This window comes from Canis aureus, chromosome 11 (assembly GCF_053574225.1).
Source record: "Canis aureus isolate CA01 chromosome 11, VMU_Caureus_v.1.0, whole genome shotgun sequence".
Lineage (NCBI taxonomy): Eukaryota > Metazoa > Chordata > Mammalia > Carnivora > Canidae > Canis > Canis aureus.
The window spans coordinates 53,681,194-53,698,285 of NC_135621.1; the positions used below are offsets into that span (position 1 = coordinate 53,681,194).

At 36.4% G+C, this 17,092-nt stretch overlaps 2 protein-coding genes across 17 annotated transcripts in view; one reads left to right on the forward strand and one right to left on the reverse strand.

The window, feature by feature from the left end:
• The window catches only part of LOC144324117 (uncharacterized), a 582,294-nt gene that overhangs the window by 158,637 nt on the left and 406,565 nt on the right, over positions 1 to 17,092 (forward strand). The window lies entirely within an intron of this gene.
• FSHR (follicle stimulating hormone receptor) overlaps positions 1 to 17,092 on the reverse strand; it is a 167,947-nt gene that overhangs the window by 91,517 nt on the left and 59,338 nt on the right. The window lies entirely within an intron of this gene.

Consider the following 17,092-nt stretch of genomic DNA (forward strand, 5'->3'; position numbering starts at 1 on the left):
TAAAATATCACAGCCTGTTCTTTCACTGATTGGGAGCCTAATGTATAATATCAGTCAACAGCCAATATACACTAAGTGTAGTCATTTTAGTAGTTGTTGCAATTGCTTTTACATGATCTCTCTTCATCCTCGCCACAAAGCAGTGACCCTCATTTTGCATAAGAAGAAACAGGTTTAGTGAGGTTAACAGATTTGCCCAGGGTCACTTGGCTGATCAATGGCAGAGCTGGAATATGAACCCTCTCATCAGTGCTCCATGTTGCCCCCTGTAGCCTTCTGCGAGGTCCATCTCTTTCTATACACCAACCCCCCAAACCTCTTCTCTTATTATCATTCTTAGTTGACCTTGCTTCCTATTTCAAAGAGAAAATGAACCCAGTACAAGAGAATGGTGTTCATGCCCTCCCGTGACTTGCAGCCATTAAATCATCTGCACCTGTGCTTGTACACCCTTGCCTTCCCTCCCATTACCATGCATGACTGGGACTTTGGACCTGGCTAAGAACAGCCCCTCCAATCCATATCAGACCTCTTCTCTCTTCTAGTAGGAGTCACCACTATAGCAATTTTCCCCCTTCTTGCGTACATTTTATTCGGCTATTTTTGCTTTTCTACTGTATCCTGCCCATCACTGTACAAACATGCCATAATTTATTTCATCAAAAACAAAACAAAACAACCCTCTACCCTTAACCTCAGCCACCTTCAGTTTTTGCGGTTTACTTCTACTTGAGATATTTGTCTAATCCTGCCCCCGAGTTTCTTCCAATGGTTCCTCATCTCAGGAAAACCCCACAGTATATACAGTGATGTGTGGGACCCTCTGGGATCTTCCTACTCACCCTTTCCATGGACCCTTTACCCTCCATTTTGATAGTTTCCCCTTATCCTGTTCTCATTGCAGTACTCTCTCGCTTGTTCTTGGACTTGCCAGGTTCCTTCCCGCCTGTGTTTCTACCATTTGCAATTCTCTCTGCCTTGAGCGCTCTTCTCTCAGATATCTTCATGGAAGCCTCATGGCTTCCTCCTTAGCCTGCTGTTTGCTCAAATATCACTTGCTTAGTGATACTTTTTCTTACCATCCTATTTAAAATGACAGTCTCCCCGTCTTAGGCCCTGGCCCCCTTTCCTGCTCAGATTTTGTCTTCACAGCACTCTGACATGTTGTATATTATTTTTTTTATGTATTTGTGTATTTATCTCTAGCCTATAACTAGAATACAAACTCTGTGAGGGCAGGAATTTTTGCTACTGTATACCAAATGCCCTAGTACATTGCCTGGTATATGACACGTACTGAAAATTTTTTTCTTAAATGGCTATTAATCAGTCTAAGAGTTCTAATCTTGAGGGTAGAATTATAAGTGATCCTTCTGGAATCTCTACAATAGTGAAACACTGAGGATTTGGGCAGTTGTGCAAACCTTCATTGCTTCAATTTCCTGTTACTGATGTTAGTGAAACTCCTGTTACAGATAAAGTTATTCAGGCAAACAGTTGTTTATTTTAACTGTTTGCCTTTGGCTGTCATGTGCACCAGCTCTATGGGGAGGAAGCATGGGAGAAAATCTTAAGCTCTGGAGGAGCTTATATATGTGGAAAGGTAAGGTCAGAAACTTTGGAATCACCAGAAATGGTTGTGGGATACAGTTGATGTAATAACTATAAATATTATGCAAGTATCAAAGTGAGAAAGACTCCAAAGTACATATATATATTAAAAAAAATTGGAAGAATTGGATGATTTTGAGCCTGGGTCTTAAAACCATCAGGTCATACTAAAGACATAGTCTATAGGAAACCATTTAGATAAAAAGGGATCTCAATTAGGATGGGGGCAATGTGTCTGGAAGAGTGTCAACTTCTAGAACTCCTATCTGAAAAGAATCAAGGTCAAGGTACTTATTTAATCTTAGTTAACACAGATAAGTTCCTTTTGTTCCTATTTATTACAAGACAGAGAATAATGAAAACAAACTAGAAAAAAGCAAATAATAAGTCAACTACATAGTGCTTTTTAATTCAGCCCTAGTAACAGACACATTTTCTAAAATTTCAACACCTATCCCTGTACTAAATGTTTCAAACTTATTAACATAATTAAATCTTATTTTGAAGATTAAAAGTCTTGACTTCCGTTTCTTGAAATGTTATAAACTAGATAACCTGAAGATATTTCCACTAAAAATTACCCAGAAGTCTTCTATAAGTCATAACAAGTGTTTTAATTGGACAGTTGAACTTACAAGGAAGTATGAGAAAATCCCGAGGGGCTCAAAGTTAAACAACTGAATACCAGTTGGAACCCTGAGGGTAAGCTGAAGGCAAAGTATTTAGGGAGGAGGTCAATTTCTGACTGGGTAGCCAAGTGCTTTGTGTTTTGATGCTAAGGTGTTGGGTGAGATGAGATAGAGAAGATGAAATGCAAAGATTTATTTCTGTGTGCTATCTCATGCAGTCTAGCAAAAAAAAAAAAAAAAAGATGCAGAAAATGGAAGATAGCCAATTCTTAATGAAATAATGTCTGGAATTTTCTGTAATTTATGAAAGACATAAATCCTCAGATTTAGAAATCTCAATTCCTAGGAAGGGAAACAAAAATAAATCTACTGCTAGATACCTGTGAATTGAAACTGTGGAACCAAAGGAGAAACTTTAAAGATATTTTATCTGCAAGGAAAAATAATTAGAAAACTTCGTAAAAATATCTTCAAAATTATTAGAGAATATAACTGCCAGTTTAGAATTTTAAGCATACAAATGTGAGGATAAAATAAAGACCCTTTTAGACAAATTTGATTAGTCACTAATGAAATTTTAGCAAAGGAATTCCTTTAGAGAAACAAGAAAATTTAACCTAGTAGGAAGGCATATACACAAAAAAACAAAGAATAGTGAACAGAGAAATTAGTGTGCCTTATTGAATATAAGTAGATTTTCAAAATGTTTGGGAAACTTACCTATTCAATAGAGAACACTGGAAAACATACTGACCGAGAACTAGGTCACAAAGCAAATTGGGATAGAACAAATAACTTTGTTTGACATGGTGCATTTAAATTAGAAATTTAAATTAAATTAAAAACCAGTTATAAGGGAAAATAATTAACAGCTGCCTTCCCCACCACATGTGTACAAACATCTAGAAAGTCAAAACTGAATCAAACCAAAACAACCCCCCCCCCAACTCTTTTAAGTCAACGCAGGTCAAAGAAGAAATTACATAATAATTAGTAATTGTTTGGAATTGAACTGTAATGAAAATACAACATGAAACTTATGGGATGCAGCTAAACCACTACATGCAGAGAAATTAATAGCTTTAAATTTTTATACCCAAAAAGGAAACAAATAAGATGGAAAAGGCACAAGCTACCTTTCCAACACAGGAAACTAGTGAAGGAACAACAGAACAGTGAAACAGAAAACTAGTAAGTCAATATTTATTCAACTTTTGGCTGGAACTTAAGGTACAAACTTAATATGAAAATTGGGGAAATAAGGGACTGTTGATAGAGATGTTTTGAGAAGATGAACACTCAGCTGGACATTACAACTTGATGTATAGATGGAGTTTGTTTATTCTATTCTAGTTTCACTTATTATAAGGTTAAGTTTCTTCATAAGTTTGTTGCTAACGTGGGTAAGGAGCTTTCTTAGAATACTGAAAGGTGGGCAGCCGTGGTGACTCAGTGGTTTAGCACCGCCTGCAGCCTGGGGTGTGATCCTAGAGTCTCGGGATCAGGTCCCACGTCGGGCTCCCTGCGTGGAGCCTGCTTCTCCCTCTGTCTGTGTCTCTGCCTCTCTCTCTGTGTGTGTCTCTCATGAATAAATAAAATCTTAAAAAAAAAAAAAACTTAAAAAAAGAATACTGAAAGGTTTATTAGAATAGTTTCAAGAATTTTGACTTACAATTTTAAAAATGACTGTTAATGGAAAAGTGCATTTATCTGACTATTGGAGGAAACCATTTATCACTTAAAATTGCAAGCTCTACTTATGTGTTTATTTTGACCAACAACTTTCTCATAATTGATTCATTATGATTTTACTGATATAGCTCTAATTAACTAATAAAATTGTGTTCAGATTTTTTTAAAATCAGGAATATTAGTAAAGGCATTATTTTTGATGAATTTTCATTTTAGAAATTTAAAGAAACAAGAATCTAACAGACTAACTTCATTCTATTTTTAAAAAGAATTTTATTTATTTATTCATGAGAGACAGAGAGGCAGAGACATAGGCAGAGGGAGAAGCAGGCTCTATGCAGGGAGCCTGAAGTGGGACTTGATCCCATGATCCTGGGATCACCACCTAAGCCAAAGGCAGATGCTCAACCACTGAGCCACCCAGGTGCCCCTAACAGATTAACTTTAAAACATATTTCAAAATTTAACTGTGCCTTGAGATAAAAAAAAAAAACAAAGAGAATACAGAAAAAAATAATAAATATAAGAGTAGGAATTAATGATTATAATAAAGAAGATCAATAAAATAAGTTAATTTTTAAGAAAGATCAATAGAATAAATATCTGTTCACTTTCATCAAGAAAAAAACAAAAAAAAGTCATGAAAAATGGTGCTTAAGACATTAGTTGATACAATGTTGCATTTGTTTCAGGTGTACAAGATAGGGATTCAACAACTCTATATGTTTTGCTGCACAAACCATAAATGTAGCTCCCACCTGTCACCATAAAACACTATTACAATACAACTGACTATAGTCTTTATGCTGTACCTTTCATCCCAAAGACTTACATATTTCATAACTGGAAACCTGTATCTCCTACTCTCCTTCACTCATTTTTCCTTTCCCCTTTCCCCTCCCTTCTGACGACCATTTTGATCTGTTTTTACTTTTTTTTGTTCATTTGTTTTTTATATTCTACATATAAGTGAAATTATATGGCATTTATTTTTCTCTGACTTAATTTCATTTAGTATAATATTCTCTAAGTCCATCCATGTTATCACAAATAGCAAAAGTCCTATCATTTTTTTAATGTTTGAGTAATACTCCATAGTGTCTGTGCATGTGTGTAATAAATGTGTGTGTGGGGGGGGGGAAATTCGTGCACACACACATATTTATACACATATGCATCCATTTTTCCCACATATTTTCTACAGTAGCTGTATCAGTTTATATTTTCAGCAACAGTGTGCAAGGGTTCCTTTTTCTCCATATCCTCAAAAGTACTGTTACTGCTTGTGTTTTTGATTCTAGCCATTTTGACAGGTGTGAGGTGATACTTCATTGTGGTTTTGGTTTGCATTTCTCCGATGCTTTAGTGATGTTGAGCATCTTTTCATGTCTTTGGATAAAAGTCTATTTGTGTCTTATGTCCATTTTTTAATTTGATTATTTGATTTTTGGTGTTGTATAGGTTTTTAAATATATTTTGGATATTAACTCCTCTTTGCATATATCATTTGCAAATATCTTCTCCCATTCAGTAGGTTGCCTTTTAATTTTGTTGATGGTTTCCTTCAATAAGCAGGCTTTAAATTAGAGAGCCCTAGGAACAATTTTAAAACATTAAATTTGAAGAATCTGACAGTATGGATAATTTTCCTAGAGATATATAGTTACCAAAGTTGATTAATGAAGATTGAGAAAAACTGAATAAATCTAAAACTGTTAATAAATTGGGTTGGTAGTTTAAAGTCTATCCACACAAAAATAAAGTCAGAATCATATGATTTTAGAAGTAAATTATGTCTTTTTAGAATAATAGAAAATCTCAATATTATACAAACTATTCCAGAAACTAGCAAAGAAGGAATTCTCTCCAACCCATTTTCTGTGGCTAGTATAATATCAGAAATAACACCAGACAGGGACAATAAAAGAGCAGAAAGATTAGGCCAATTTCACTTACTAATGTAAAGGGAAAAAATCTGAGATAATATAGTGACAATATGTACTCAATAGAAGCTAAATAATATATTGCTGCCAGTTTATGTCCTGGAATTCAAAGGTTGCTAAATATTATAAAACTCTATTAAGATTTCCACATTGGGAAATGAAAAGAGGCATAGAAAATATATTTTATAAAAGTTTACTCATGATAAAACCTTTTGACAAATAAGGCAAGGGAGGAATATTCCTAATCTGTAAGGGGTAAAAATCTATCAAACACTACAATAAATACCACACTCAATGGTGAAATGTTTGATATATTCTATTTAAAATTAGGAATGAGGCAAGGATGCTTGCCAATACTTCTTCCATTCATTATTGTGCTAGATGTACTAGCCTAGACAATAAGGGAAGAAAAAAAAGATATCAGTATTATTGATGAAAAGCTGTCATTATCTATAGGTAACATTATTGTCTATATACACAAAAAAAGAACTCTTCTTCAATCTGAGACATCAGCAGTAGAACTAATAAAAAAGTCTAATAAGGTAGCTGGCAGTATAATTAGTGCACAAAAATAATTTGCATTCTTATTTCAAAGTATATAAATTATTATGACCATAGCATTTATATAATAGAAAGAATTTTAAAAAGACTTAGGGTCATATGGAGAATAATGGAAATACTTAGCTGAAACACATTTTAAAAAAACAAACCATGAAAAAAAAAAAAAACAACAACCAAACCCTGATCAAACAGAAATGCCACATTTATAAATGGGAAGTCTCAATATTGTGAAGTATTGGTTTTTTTTTTTTTTTGAAGTATTGGTTTTAATCCACGTTAATATATGAACTAAATAAATATGACACATCTGAGACGCAATAATTTTTTTGTTTTGGTATGTACGTATGGAAATTGACTAGCTGACTATTACTTATAAGGAAGAGCAAATTTCAAAGAACAGCTAGAACAATTTTGAAGATGTAAAACAAGGTTAGGGGAGTGGGCATGCCAGGCAATGTAATTTTTAGAAAGCTAAAGTGATTAATTAAAATGCTGTGATATTGACAGGGATTAAGAAATAGGCCAGTGGAAGAGAATAAAGAGCACATTTATAAATCATAAACAAAAGGAAATGGCAAATGACAACATAGCACTAAAAATTAGTGAAGGAAAATGTGGATTAATCAACAAGGGGTGCTGGAACTGTTGATTATCCTTGTAGAAAAAGATAACACTTTTGCTTATTATCATATTAAAATCTCAATTCCAGGCTTACTAAAGATCTAAATGGGAAAAGTCAAAAGTTTAGAACTTTTAAATGAAATATAACATTCTATTCAGAATGCTCTTTACTTATTTATTATGAGTATCTTTTTTTTTTTTTTTTTTTTTTTTTTTTTAGTAGGCTCCATATCCAGTATGGAGCCCAGTGTGGGACTCTAACTCACAATCCTGAGATCAAGACCTGAGTCCTGATCAAAAGTCAGATGCTTAACTGACTGAGCCACCCAGGTGCCCCCTGTTCAGAATACTTTTAAAAAGGACACAAAACAATCAAAAAAGTACCTAAAAAATAAGAAGGACACAAAAACTGCGCACCAAAATTGAAAAGTTGAGATATTTGGTTATATTAATGAAATTTAACCTTTCTGCTAAAGATAGAGAAGATAAGCTATAGACTAGGGAAAGATATCTGTAACACATAAAACTAACACAGCGTTTGTATCAGAATATGAAGAACTTTCAAAATAATGCAAATACAACACAGTAGAAACATTGTCAAAAGATATGAACGGCAATTTGTATAAGAGGAAATGCAAACAACAATAAACATATGAAAAGATGCTCAACTTCATTAGTAATCGGGAAAATGCAAATTTAAACAATAATGAGATACCATTACACATCATCATGTTGGCAAGCATTAAAAGGAAAACTTCACAGTAACGCTGCTGGTGAGGCAGTAGAAAAACAGGGCATTTTCTACACTCATGATGGAAGGGTAATTTGCTACAAGTACTTTGAATAGCCACAGGGCAATATGTGTTAGACAGGAATGCCTTTGAAGTGAGCTATTCCATGTCTCTCTGCCATATGTGTACCTGGAGATAGGTAAAAGATTAATTACCGCAACATAATTTATGACAGTGAAAAACTGGAAACGAATGTCCATAAACAAAAGAATGAATAAATATTAATAAAGTATTGTATATTGACACAGTGCCAAATTCCAAAGCAGTAAAAAAAAAAAAAAATGAACTGACTAGTGCATGAAACTATCTGGATAAATCCCCAAAGAGAAAAAAGGTGTGTATATACACACACACACACGCACACACATATATATACAATATGTACAGTATGTGATTTTTTAATAAAGGTTAGCATGTAAATTAATACAATATATTGTTGCACATGAATCCTATCTTTTTTTTCTATATTTTTCATGTTTTGACAACTTGGGGTTTTGCTGACTCTGGAGCTAATCCCTAGAGATGGCAAACAGCTGGCCTAGGAGTGTGCCTTTCATATGCAAATCAACCAGTCCAGAGTCTTTAGGGCCAACTACCTCCTTTTATGAGCCCTTCCCCTCTCTCCTCCAGCACCAATTACCCCAGGGCAGTCTTACACCCCAGAGTCCTTGAAAATTATTTAAACCAGAAGATCCTAAACCTGCTTACCCTGTTTCATCCATGGAAGCCATAATAGAAACTCCTGATATGTTTTCCCTTCTGCCTCCTGGTGTTTCCCCACAGAAGTGTGGGCTCTGTGAGTGTAACAGTATCTTTTCAATATTACTCCTCTCCTGATCTGTTGGCCTCACCATTTCTGAATAATAATAAAACATGTATTTTAAAACATGCTTAGAGATACACACATCTTTATCAAAAGGAAAATTCTGAGAACAATCAACACCAAAATAGGCACAGTATTACCTCTGTAACGAGGAAAAGGAGTGGGTAAAAAAAGATCTGAACGATTAAGACCAAATGTTTTGATTCAGCAAAGCTGAGTATCTTATTGAGTGTTGATTATATTATTCTCTACACTTCATACTTGAAATATTTCACGATTTTTCAAGATTGAAATTCTCACCAGGCCATATCCAAAGCATCATTTATTTGTTTTTAAACGGAGGGAGCAATTTGAAAGTATCATCATATTGTTCTTGTCAGATGGCACCTTTCCTCTGTAAGGGGGCATAAAGTGTCTGAATGATTTCTGTAAAAAATGCACAATTCATCAAAACGGCTCTGAAAAGAAAATTTTCTTCACTATATTGCAGGTTATTTAATGTCACTTCCATGATAAATGGAGTAGGTGGGATTTACTTTTTTTCTTCCTTGAAATTGGGAAGCTTTAGGATTCCCTTGAACTCTGTCTCTGTTAGAAGCAATTCATATCTCGGGCAGTCCATTCACCCTTGGCCAAATTTAATTTCCCTTTTTGGCTTAAAGGAGAATGGTTTAAAAGATCCTATAAAAAGCTTTCTGGCAGCCTGGAAAACAGCCAATATTCTTTTTGAGAAAGCTGCCTTTTTATGATGGCCCAAGTGTAAATGACACGGGGCTCTGTGTTCTTTGAATTTCACACAAGTTTAAAAATTAAAGTGAGAACAGCTTGGCAAAGGATATACAAAAAGAAATTGATCATCTTCCTGACCTCAAAATGCCAAGAGTTTTTGAGCTTCACACTCTTTAGATCAAACTCTTACCCTAATTAACTTTCTGGGAATGTGTTTGAGAAAACTATCCAAAGAGGTAGATTGAACTAAATGAGCAAATCATCTGGAAAAAATAGATTTTAAGTAACTTGATTTGGCTGTTTACCATGATCCAGCAGACAACTATACCACTGTCCAAATTATGTGTGCCTCTAATTGGTTGCATTTCTCATTTTGTTACACATGGGTCTTGAGGACAGGGGGGCAGGGAATAGCAAGACGGAAGAGTTGAGAAGGTAGGAAGGGGTGGTTTTCATTTCATTTGACTTCAAATTACTTTGTTTTTCTAGAACTTCTTCACATTTTGGCATCAGTCTTACTAACTGCCTAGATGTGAGGTGTTCTGTAAATACAGAGAAGTGGGTTCAGCTGGCATTAGCCCTTCACCCACCTTCAGGCTTTATAAGCGAATGCCAAGGATTCACTGAGGGTTGCAAAGTCTCCCATGAGGATTTCTTGGGATAGAAGTGTCACTGTTCTTTGTGTCCTTCTCTCATGGTGTAGAGGGTGTGCTTGTCCATCTTAAGCCAAATGTAGGAAGTAATAGAACCAATTAAGGGTGTTGACATGCATTTCCTGCAATTTGGGGAGTTAGACTGGAACATGATTCAGGTCTGACCTCTAAAAGTAGGTATCCAGCTGCTTTTGGAGAGAGATGTAGTTTTATAGACAACAGTATGAGTTTCTCATGAGCCAGACCTAGGGCCAGCCGAAGAGAGCTGGACTGCTCACCCTGAGGAAGATGGGCTTGCCTGAATAGTGAACTGATCCCAAAAGAGAGCCCCAGGTGTAGGCTGCTGGAAGCCAGTGGGAGGAGGAATTGTTCTTCAGAAGATGGAGACCTCCAGCGTGAGGGAGGTCTCATCCATGTGAGTTCCAGTGAGAATAAGAATTGGCATTTGAATATCTGCCTCACCTAGAGGGTCCCAAAGCCAGATGGCCACTGTGGTATCAGAGTAGGATCCAGTTCCTTTCCCTCCAGCTTCCCTCCCTCCTAGGCCCAACCCAGGTGAAACTAGGAAAAGTGGCACCTGGACAGGAAGGAGAATAAAGAGGAAAAAGGAAACTCTTCCTTCCTCAGTCGGGGAAGCAGTCCATAGGATTGGACTTTCATTTCATTTATGAGGAACATCTATGTTTGCCCACCCCAAATTTCATCTGTGGTGAGGAAAAATGAGTCAGAGAGTGGTTTTGCGTTGGCGGGGGTAGTGAAGAAGAAAGTTACTTTCCAGCTGGACCCTACTGAATCCATCTTGATAGACGGATTTTCCCCAAGTCATCCTGTGTATAATTTATTTGTGAGAGAAAAAGTACTAGGAACTTAAATAGGGCAAGGCATGGAGAGGCATGGACAATATTCTTATTCCTCCTTTCTGTCCTTTGTCAGCTCTTATTACATAGGCTGATGATGGGCAATTTAGGACAGGGTGGATAATTTGGTCCTCCCTTTTGGCACAGTTTGTGATAGCCAAGAAACATTTTCTGCTCAGGGCCCAGCCACAATAATTGTCTACGTAACACCAGAATGGCTGGCTACAGGAGGGGAGATGCAGTTGTCTTCAGTTTCCATAGACCATCTATTCAGTTAAACCTCCAGATAATCTTTCTGATGTAGACCCTGCCACATACCATTGTGTCAAATCATGATGTACAATGTTTTCTTTAGGAGAAAAAGTTTGTTTACAAGATAGAAGCTCATGAGGCAGGCACCACTCCAAATCCAGCTCCAGTGACACCTCCCTGTCCCCTGAGTCTGTCTGATTTCCCCTCAGCAACCTCCCCAGAGTGGTGATTCTTCACTTTTATCATCTTCCACTGAACAGGGCTTTCTAATAGCTATTTTGAATCTGCTCTCCTTTTTTTTTTTTTTTCCCCATTTATGTCCCCTTATCTCAACATCTGTGCTGGGCTGATAAAAAGGATGTAGGCGCTACTACTAACTGTATATCACTGCTGACTTTATCTCCTCCTCTGCACAACCTCTACACCAAGGTTGTGAAGACCTTTTTTTTTTCTGGCTCCCTCCTCCCTTGTTTGCATTGAGTGGTTATGGAATTACTTTCTATACCACATTTTATCACCTGTTCACTTTCATTTTATCACCTGTTCACTTGAATCCTCTTACCTGAATCTGATACCTGATTTATAGCCTATTTATATGAAAGCTCAGGATGAGGAAGCAACATGATGAAGAAAAAAGATCATTAGGGTAAAAAATGAGAAATCTGGGCTGTATTCTCGCTCTGTTATAGATATGTAAATGACTGAGAAAAATCAAATCCCTTCTGTAAAGTGAGGGGGTTGGACCAGGTGATCTCTAAGGCCCTATAAGATAAATTTTACAGGGTGGTTATATAGTAGAATCTTCAAGTGGTCTCCCGTTTCAGTCATATTCTGTCTTAAAGCAAAAGAGATAATTTTACGTTAAGCACTCAATGTGGAATAAAGCCCATCCTAAGGGGTTACTGAATAATTGCTAGCCCTCCTTTTTCTCTAGTCAAGGTCAAAATCACTTGAGCTTACCCTTTCCTTCCCACCCCTCTGCCACCACCCAGGCCAGACCATCCTCCCTTCTACGAACCCTCATGTCTGCAACCTTGGCTGTGACCTAGAACAGGTTGTCCTCCTCTTTTCTCTACTGTCCAATCTGTTTCATCTACCATGATCAAAATACTCCTCCTAAACACTACTTGCCATGATACTCTGCTACTGAAAAGCAAGACAAAAGGGAAAAAAACAAAAATTAAAAACACACAAAGTGCTTGACAATACCTCTAGGAATCCTAACTAGTCATCCATCTGAGGCACTCCACTACCTATCTCCGTTTCCTTTCCAGTGAAATATTCTATTTCCAGCGGTGAGCTCAGATCTAGCCATGCCCTCATCATAAATAAACTGCTCTGTTGTATTTTTACTAAAATCTAAGTCTATATCCTACCTCCCTAAGTATACGGAGTGGTTCTATAGAATAGGAACTATGCCATTTGTCTCTATTCCAAAGAGCCTAGTTGGTACTTTGCATATTTCAGGTATTAATACATATCGTGGATTGAGGAATGATGTTTACACTGCCAATAGCTTTAAGGTTAAGGCATATGAGCATCTCATACTCTGAATAACATAATATTTGTCCTTTGGAGTTATTCCAGCTATATCAATCAGATTTGTTCAAAATAATATCTAGAGCATACATGAGTGATGAGAAGGAATCTAGCTTTCTAGGAATTTATTTAATAGACTTTTGGTGAAGAATATATAAAGGATTTTTCAGGATATTGTAGAACAGTTGGTATAAAGTAAAAACTGCAAATTATTGGCCCATGAACGGAATCTAGCTCAAGACATGTTTTGTTTACCCCACACAATATTTTAAGGAAATTTGACTTGGTTGCCAGCATTTTAAATTATGAAAGTTCATCTAAAATTACAGATTTATGGCTTCTCTTGAAGATTAAGACGATCTAGTAATACTGGCCTACTTTCCCACATAATTACAACTGGCTACAGTTAAGTGATGGCTGATGCCTTAGACATGACATAAGCTACTGGTTGGTTAAACGCCTTCCTGGTCTAGTCTTGTGTCTTGTGCCTCAAGACTTTGAGTTTGGGATTTCTGGTACCTGAAAAAGTAGTCTGAATGGGCTTGAAATCTTTAGAAATGGGTGGTTCTCAACCTTGGAGGCATATTAGAATCACCTACGGGCAGCCTGGGTGGCTCAGTGGTTTAGCACCGCCTTCCGCCCAGGGCATGATCCTGGAGACCTAGGATCGAGTCCCACGTCGGGTCCCTGCATGGAGCCTGCTTCTCCCTTTGCCTGTGTCTCTGCCTCTCTCTCTGTGTCTCTCATGAATAAATAGATAAAATCTTAAAAAAAAAAATCACCTAGGGGAGTTTTAACATACTGTAAATTCCTAAACTTTACCCTGTGGTGACAGGGGGAGGCACAGTCAGGCATTCTTATTTTAAAAGCCCCCCCCCCCCCCAGGTTATTTCATGCATGGTGAAGATTGAGAACACTTGCTTTAGAGGGAGGCTACAAACCAGCAGCAGCAGCAAGTTGCTCTGATGAATAGTTAGGGAGTTGGCAACTACCTGTGGGCATGATGGGAAAGGTTTTTAGAAAGCTGCTTTTATTCCCAATCCCCCTCCTCTCATCATAAGGTTGAGGCATACTTTAAACAGTTCCTTATAATCTAGGAGTTCTTTATAATCTAAATGGACACATCATCATGATCCATTGGAAAGCAACACAAATAGGATGTGTGCACATTCTTTTGGAGACTTCCTTCTTTAGTCAATGGAACTTAAGTTTTTGGTACTGGGACTGGATCAGGTGGACTCTACCTCAGAAAATCTGTAATGCAGTGAATAAGAGTAATGTTTATCATATGAGACCACTGAACAGGATTGAGACAAGCCCGAGAGGGGAATCCAATGTAAGGGACTAAAGGCAGATCTTGAAATTCAGAAAATATCTATTTGTTCTTTTGACAAATATTTATTGTGTTCAGGCTTATTGTGTTCTGACACTGTTTCAAGCCCTGACGACATTATGGTAAAAAAGACAAAGTGTTTGGCTGAATGAGTTTATGTTCCAGATAGGAAAATAAGGAATGGGAAATGATTGTGAAAAAGGTACAGTTGCTTGAAATGAAAAGAAGGTCAATTATGTATAAATTTACAGGATAAAGGAGAAACATTAATTTGTTTGTTTATTTAAAGATTTTTAAAAATTTATTCCTGAGAGAGACAGAGGCAGAGATACAGAGGGAAAAGCAGGTTCCCTGTGGGGAGCCCACTGGGGGACTCGATCTCAGGACCCCAGGATCACAACCTGAGCTGAAGACGCTCAATCACTGAGCCACCAGGCATCCCAGGAGAAACAATTACTTTAAAATTTCCATGCATACCTATGCATAGATAGATAGGAGGGGAGATAGGGAAGAAAGAGGGAGAGATAGACACAGACCTATGTATGGTTACTTATTTACAAATTATTTATTGATCATCTACATGACACACATTAGGTTTATGAAAAAAACGGTGGTAAGAAAGATGCATTTCATGCTCTATCAATTTTAATTCTATCGACAGAGATATATATATGTAATGTAATAATTACAGTACGGTTTGTGTAGTGATGATAGTGGTCATACTTAGTGTTTGCTGTGTGAGATCCTATGCTAAAGATTTCATTTGCATTATCTGGTATCCTCAGAACCACCTTAAAAAGCAATTATACTTGCATGTACTCACAGGTGAGGGCCTGAGTTAAGAGTGGTTTAGTAACTTGATCAAGCATACAGCTAGTAGGTGGCAAACCAGATTGTTGAATTCAAGTCTGGTCCCCAAAGACCATGCTTACTCGCTCTCTATTGACATACAAAGTTATATTTCAGGTGTATAGCATACCAATTCAATAATTCTATTACTCAGTGGTCACCCCGACAAGCGTAGCCCCCACCCGTCACCAGACAATGTTATTACGATATTATTGACTGTATACTGTATTTCATCTCTGTGACTTATTTGTTTTATGACTGGAAGTTTGTCATACCTTACCTTAACCTATTTTGCCCATCCTCCCAACCCCCCTCTCCTCTGGCAACTATCAGTTCTCTATATTTAGGATTCTGTGTTTGTTTCATTGTTATTATTCCTAGAATCTACACATAAGTAAAATCATATAGTATTTATCTTTCTCTGACTTCTCTCACTTAGCATAATGGCCTCTAGGTCCATTCACATTGTCCCCTGGCAAGATCTCATTCCTTTTTTATGGCTAAGTAATAGTCCTTTGTATATTTATATGACATCTTCTTTTTTTTTTTTTATGACATCTTCTTTATTCATTCATCTATTGATGGACACTTGGGCTGCTTCCAAAATTTGGCAATAACGCTGCAGTGAATGTAAGGGTGCATATATATTTTCAAATTAGTGCCTTTTCTTTGAGTAAATACCTAGTAGTGGAATTACTGGATTGTACGTATTTCTGTTCTTTTGAGGAACCTCCATACTGTTTTCCTCACTGGCTGCACAAATTTATATTCCCATTAACAGTACATGAGAGCTCCTTTTCTCTACATTCTTGCCAACACTCGTTCTTTCTTGTCATTTTAATTCTAGCCATTCTCAGAAGTGTAAAATGATATCTCATTGTGGTTTTGCTTTGCATTTCTCTGATGTTTAGTGACACTGAGCATCTTTTCATGTGTCTGCTGGCCATCTGTATGTCTTCTTTGGAAAAACTATTCAGGTTTACTTGTCCATCTTTAAATAGGATTATTTGAGAGGGTGTTGAGTTCTAGGAGTTCTTTATACATTTTTTATGTTAACCCCTTACTGGATATGTCATTTGTAAATATCTTTTCCCATTTCTGGTAGGTTCCTTTTTCATTTTGTTGATGGTTTCCTTTGCTGTGTGAAGCTTTTTATTTTGGTATAGTCACAGTAGTTTATTCTGCTTTTGTTTCCTCTGAGGAGACATATTCATAAATAGATTGCTAAGGCTAATATCTGAAAGATTACTGCTTATGTTTTCCTTTAAGAGTTTTATGGCTTCAGGTCTCACGTTTAAGTCTTTAATTCATTTTGAGTCTATTTTTGTGTATGATATAAGGAAATGGTCCAATTTCTTTCTTTCTTTCTTTTTTTTTTGCATGCAATTGTCCAGATTTCCTAGCACCATTTATTGAAAAACCATCTTTTCCCCAATGTGTATTCTTGGCTCCTTTGTCAAAGATGACTTGACCACATACACATGAGTTTATTTTTGGGCTTTCTATCCTGTTCTGTTGATCTATGTGTCTTCTGTGCCAGTACCACAGTACCATACTGTTGTGATTACTACAGCTTTGTAGTCTATCTTGAAGTATAAGATTGTTCTTCCTTGTTACAATTGCTGTAGTTCCATTACAGTTCCATTAAAATTTGGGGTTTATCTTTTGCAGTTCCATTAAAATTTGGGGATTATTTCTAGTTTGGTGAAAAATGCTGTTGATATTTTGATAGAGATTGTATTTAATCAATAGACTGCTTTGGGAAGTGTGGACATATTAACAATATTCTTTCAATTTATGAGAATGGTATATTTTTCCATTTGCGTTACCTCCAACTTTTCTCATCAATGTCTTACAATTTTTAGAGCACGCGGCTTTCACCACCTCAGTTAAACTCATTCTTATATATTTGATTCTTTTTGTTGCAATTGTAAATGAGATTGTTTTTAACTTCTCTTTCTGTTACTTTGTTATTAGTGTACAAAAGTACAACAGATTTCTATATATTAACTGTGTATCCTGCCACTTTACTGAATTCATTTATTCTAATAGTCTTTTGGTGGTGCCTTTAATGTTTTCTATATATAATATCATGTCATCAGCAAATAGTGACAGTTTTACTTCTTCCTTACCAATTTGGATATTTTTTATTTCTTTTTCTTGTCTGATTGCTGCAGCTAGTACTTCCAGTACTATGTTGAATAAAAGT